Genomic DNA, 6,252 nt, shown 5'->3' on the forward strand with positions numbered 1-6,252 from the left:
GCATCTCTAGAATGTGGTATGCATTGACTTTGAACGTGGTCCTTTTCTCTTATTTTCTAGCCCTGTAACTTCAGTGCATTAGTGAACCACCTGCTTTCCTGGGTTTGAAGTGTTTATTATCATTGGAGAAAATCATAATGATCAGGGATAGAGTGACATTTTTTTCTCAGCTGCTCTCTGGGGTTGTGGTGGCAACACACTGGGACAAGGTGGACAGAGTGTTCTGTGCATTCTCAGAAGTTATTTAATCACAATGCAAAGACACAGTCCAGGAAGGCATCAGCGACCTGGCTGTGCTACTGAAATACAGATTTGCAGAACGTACAGTGGTGCACACGGAAACAGTCTGGTAGAACTCAGGATTACAGGATGATGGCTGTTCTGTACACAGATGAGAAGTCTGGAAATCATGAAAAATGCATTGATATTGTCGCTCCCTTTAATTTTTTAAAAAGTTGTCTTATGGTCTTACCATGAAGCTCTGGCTGGCCTGAAACTTACTTTGTGGACCAAGCTGGCCTCAAACTTAGAGGGTTCTACTTGTCTCTGCCTCCCAAGTGCTGCAACTGAAGGCATGAGCCACCATACCCAGTTTGGTCCTCTTAAAAAAATATTATTACTGTAGCGTGTATGGAGAGGTGGGGTTTGAATACCACAGTACATGTGTGAAGGTCGGAGGGTGACTTTACAGAATATATTCTCTGCTTCAGCTTTATGTGGATGGTACTTCCGGGGTAGAACTCAAGTTGGTAGGACAACAGCCTGGTGTGCCATTCCCTCAGCCTATGACATTCTTCACATATTTTCTCTAGTAATACTGTGCTCTTGTGGGGGTTTTGCTTTATTTGTTTTCAAGACCAGGATTCTCTGTGTAGCCCTGGCTGTCCTGGAACTCACTTTGTAAACCAAGCTGGCATCAAACTCAGAGAACCTCTGCCTGTCAAGTGCTGGGATTAAAAATGTGTGTCAACACCACCTGATGTGATCTTGTGAGTATTTGTTTGTTTCTGTTTTGTCTTAAGCTTTAAAATTGTTGTCACATGGATTTACCCTATTAGGAATAAATATATAGGCCAGGCAGTGGTGGCACACGCCTTTAATCCCAGCACTTGGGAGGCAGAGGCAGGCGTATTTCTGAGTTCGAGGCCAGCCTGGTCTACCAGAGTGAGTTCCAGGACAGCCAGGGCTATACAGAGAAACTCTGTCTCAACCCCCCCCCCCCCAAAAAAAAAAAAAAAATAAAATAAAAAATAAAAAAATAAAAAGAAATAAATAATAAAATTTTTTTCCCTAAGAGTTGAGACATGGGCTGGAGAGATGGCTCAGTGGTTAAGAACACTGACTACTCTTCCAGAGGTCCCGAGTACAATTCCCAGCAACCACATGGTGGCTCACAACCATCTATAATGGGATCTGATGCCCTCTTGTGGCCTGCAGGTGTACATGCAGGCAGAATGCTGTATACATAATAAATAAATAAGTTTAAAAAATAAAAAAAAAGAACACTGACTGTTCTTCTAGAGGTCCCAAGTTCAATTCCCAGCAACCTCATGGTGGCTCACAATCATCTTTAATGGGATCTGATACCCTCTTCTGGTTTGTCTGAAGACAGCAACAGTGTGTTCTCATATATAAAATAAATAAATCTTAAAAACAAACTGTTAAAAAAGAAAAGAGTTGGGACATAGATCAGTAGCAAAGTATTCAAAGTTTAGTGCCTTGAACATGCAAGGGCCCAGTGACAAAATTAATAAAAATCAAAATGATCTCCAAATGAGGCTATCTGTAGGTATTGTCTGAGTAAAACAAACAAACAAACAAACAAAACAAAACAAACCACAAGCTAGGTCTAGAGAGATGGCTCAGGGGCTCAGAGACGCAGGTTGCTCTTCCAAAGCACCCGAGTTTGTTGCCCAGCAATCCTGTCAGGTAGTCCACGGCCTGGAACTCCAGCTCTGGGGGATTTGATGTCCACATCTGGCCTTGTGAGCACCCCGTGCTCACTTTCTCACATCCTTCCACCACATACATGCCCATACTTAAGAAATAAAATAGCCAGCTGTGGTGGTGCATGCCTTCAATCCCAGTCACTTGGGAGGTAGAGGCAGGTGCATCTCTGCGAGTTCCAGGACAGCCTGGTCTACAAAGGGAATTTCAGGATATCCAGGACTTCAGAGAACCTGCTTCAGTTAAAAAGAAAAAACAAAAAAAGGTACAAGTTGATAGAGTGGCAGGTGATTGCAGTGATTGCAGTCCCTGCTTGTCAGGTAGCTGAGACAGGAGGCTCTGTGACTAAGAGCACAAGCTGTTCTTTCAGAGGGACCTGGGTATTGTTCCCAGCATCCATGTGGTGGGTTACAACATTAACCTCTAGTTCCAGGAATGTAATACCCTCCTCTGGCCCCTAAGAGCACCAGACACACAGGATGCATTTACATACACACATATACACAGACAAACATACACATAAAATAAAATAAACATTAGAAGAGAAACAAACAAACAAACAGACAAACACAAACAAGAAGAAATATCCAAGCTTGTCTGTGTCACAAAGTTAGTTCCAGTCCAGCTTGAGATCTAGAGTGAGCCATCTCCCCAGCCTCTAGAAAGACATCCTTTTTAAAGATTTAGTTTTAAATTTCTGTGTATATGTGCACATGTGCACGGGTGCCCAGAAGAGGGCTCAGATTCCCTGGTGCTGGAGTTACAGGTAATTAAGAACTACCCTGTGTGGGTGCTGGGGACCCAACTCAGATCCTTTGGAAAAGTACCAAGTACTCCTAACTGTACTGAGTTCTCTTGTTAGCCCATAATGTTTTTAAAAAGTCCTTGTCATGCGAGATGAGATGGTGGATGCTTCTAGTCCCAGCACTTGGAGGCAGAGGCAGGCGGATCTCTGTCGGTTTGAGATCAACCTGATCTACAAAGGTAGTGCCAGGATAGCCAGAGTTATAAAGAGAAGGAGAAGCAAGAGGAGGGGAGGAGGAGGGAGAAGGGGGGAAGAGAGGGAAGAGGAGGGTCGGTGGAGGGGTTTACTCAGGGCCTGCTGACTGTTTTTCTGTGACAGGGTTTATCTGTGTAGCCCTGGTTATCCTGGAATGCTTTATATAGACTAGGCTGGCCTCAGATATCTGCCTGTCTCAGCCTCCTGAGTGCTGGGATTAAAGACATTCACCACCTCCCCTAGCTACCCAGATCCCCTTTTGCAGAACACACATTCTGCACTTTGATTTTGTTACGGAATAAATATTTTGGTAGTCTGTTTTGTGTGTTTCCTTCCTTTGAACACAATGTAAGAATCTGGAAACATTCGGTCCCGAGACTACAGATAAAAAGTGTGGAATAGGTTTGGTCTTCTGTGGGAAACAATGCACAGACAGCCTGTCACTTTGTCCAGGCCAGAGGTTAGTTTTCACAAGAAAGGATGGGAATATTTGAATATGACAGTTTCTGTCACCACCACAAAATGGTGTAGATGGTCATTTTTTACACCTGTTGTTACTGGAGGGTGAATTCAGCACTTTACAAAGACCAAGAACATCATATCCCACCTTGAGTAACATTCAGCCCCTTGGTATTTTGTTTTGTTTTATTCCCCAGGGCTAAGGATTTAACCCAGAGCCTCCTGGATCATGCTAGGTGAGTGTTTTACCAGTAAGATGTATCTTCAATTCATGTTTTAATTTTATTTTTAAGACAAATGTCTCATTAATTTTACAGGCTAGCTTAAACTTACTCTGTGGTTCAGCTGTCTTTGAACTTGTGACCCTTCTGTCTTAGCTTTTGGAGCAGCTGATGTTACAGGCAGTGCCATCATTCTATGTCATTTTTATAGCATAAATACATAGTTTTTATTTGCCAATTAAAATAAATAGGTAACAGGTTCACATAAAAAGGCAGAAATGAAGAGAAGGAATGTGGTCAGGCTCTGTTATAAGCTAAAATATTTACTGAAGAAAAATATGTCAGTGCTTGATTTTACTTATCCCAATCCAAAGGAGAATGGGAATTCAGCAAGTGTGTGACAGGTTATTTTAAGCTAGATTAGATTATATATAGTCAGGTTTATTGGGAAGTGTCTCTCCAGTGGGCAATTGCAGAGACCAGGGAAATCACCATGGGGAGACAGTGGAGGAGGAAGGGGAAAGAGAGAGAAAGGGCGCACAAGCAGAGAAGAGCGAGAGCGAGAGAGCAAGAGAAACCAAAATATCCGGATGAAATAGGGAAGAGTCTCTGGGGTAAAGGTAGCCCAGCCCCTAGGCCGTAAAGTTCAAGGTTGGGGGCAGGGTATGCCAGCTAGGTACTGAGGGATGCTGGGAGAACCTGGAGGCCTGGTCTGCTTTGATATGTAAAATATGTACGGTTTTTTCCTAGGTCTGAAACCAAACAGAGTGTGCAAACATTCTCTGTCATCGCTACTACAGTGAAATAGCCCTTCTGCTTGTGTTGGCAAGTTCATTAGCAAGGGTCAAGGGTCAGGTCCAACAAACTGCGTTGACTGCTATGGGCCGATATTGATGGGAATTTAGTGATGCGCACATTGTGTTACAGACAATTGCATGATGGGAGTTAGACTTCAGGAATTTCACTCTGTGAAGGGCATGTTTGTGGGACTGTATGCTAGAGATCACGAAGCCCAGAATACGAGGGATTTTGGTGAGACTGAAAGAGATGCCTGCCAGTCCTGTGAGACATTGAAAGAGTAAAAATCCCAGAAGAACTTACTAGATGTGGGAAACTGAACATTGTTGCTGGAGAGGAGTTTAACTTTGGGTAGTAGGCACATCGGTATTGTCACATCTTAATCAAAGGGATTCGGAGGGGAGGATACACTCAGGACTTGTGTGGTCTCAGCTTTTAACAACGGTATCAGTTTTGCTTGCACAGTCTTCGAGGCAAGGCCTCCTTCAGTGCAAAATATTTTCAGTGTGTCACTGAGGGTCTAAACAGCTGGGCTACAGGTATGTGCTGCCACTTCGGGGAACCTGTTGGTAGGAGCTGTTGCTATTCTTGATGCTGTTCTACTCGAATGCAAGGATCGATTTTAATCGCATCTTTAATAACAAAAGCAGAGGTAAATGAAAAGAGGAAGGGAGGGGTTCAAGGTCACTCTGGCCCACATCCTCAGCTGCATTTAGGTTGGCCTGTCTCAAACAGTAGCAAAGTCCCAAGAAAAACCTCCACCAAACAAAAAGTCGGGGGAGAGGAGGAAAACACTGGGCCTCGAACTATATGTTTGCAATTAGAATTATTCTGTAGGTTGCAGGCAGCAGGATAAGAAGTGGCTAGGGATATTGTTCAGTGAGAGAACTCTTACCTAGGCATATGTGCGACACTAGGTTTAAACCCCAGAAGTCTGATCAATCAATCAATCAATCAATAAACAAACAAACAAATAAATAAAATTAAAGAGCCTGTTGTGGTGGCACTTGCCTTTAATCCCTGTGCTTGGGAGGCAGAGGAAGTCAGATGACTGAGTTTGAAGCCAGGCTAGTCTCCAGAGCAAGTTCCAGAACAGCCAGGGCTACACAGAGAAGCTCTATATTGAAAAAACCAATAAGCAAGCAAACAAACAAATAAACTAACCAAAAAGTTATTTTTCTTATGAGGCAGACACAAGGAGGATGAATAATTTAAAGAAAATGGTTGGTTGGCAGCTCCCATATGGTCTAGTGGTTAGGATTCCTGGTTTTCACCCAGGCGGCCCGGGTTCGACTCCCGATATGGGAACAGCCAGGGCTACACAGAGTTGGTTAACATAAATTATTACTATTATTACTTAAAAAAGAAAATGGTTGGTTAACATAAATAATAATAATAATAATAATAATAATAATAATAATAATAATTGTTTTTTTGAGACAGGGTTTCTCTGTGTAGCCCTGGCTGTCCTGGAACTCACTCTGTAGATCAGGCTGGCCTCAAACTCAGAAATCTGCCTTTCTCTGCTTCCCAAGTGCTGGGATTAAAGGCGTGTGCCACCACTGCCTGGCCCATAAATTACTTTTAAGCACATTTATTTTATTTTTATGTATGTGTCTGTCTCCATAATGAGATCAGATGAGGGTGTTTAATTATTTGAATCTGGGTTAAAGGTGGTTGTAAGGAGCAAACATGGGCTTTGAGAACGGAACTCAGGTCCTCTGGAAGAAGAACAAACATATTTAACTGCTAAACCATCTCCTCAGACCCTTTATTTTGTTTCTAAGGGGTCACTAATTTGTCCCAGCTAGCCTCACACCCGTGAGG

The 6,252-nt window shown here is 42.9% G+C and overlaps 1 non-coding gene across 1 annotated transcript; it reads left to right on the forward strand.

Annotated features, from left to right (window-relative positions):
- Window positions 1-5,661: 5,661 nt before the first annotated feature.
- Window positions 5,662-5,733, forward strand: Trnae-uuc. The gene has a single exon. It is a non-coding gene; the product is annotated as a tRNA-Glu (tRNA).
- Window positions 5,734-6,252: the final 519 nt, after the last annotated feature.

This window comes from Grammomys surdaster, unplaced genomic scaffold, assembly GCF_004785775.1.
Source record: "Grammomys surdaster isolate TR1022 unplaced genomic scaffold, NIH_TR_1.0 126066, whole genome shotgun sequence".
Classification (NCBI taxonomy): domain Eukaryota; kingdom Metazoa; phylum Chordata; class Mammalia; order Rodentia; family Muridae; genus Grammomys; species Grammomys surdaster.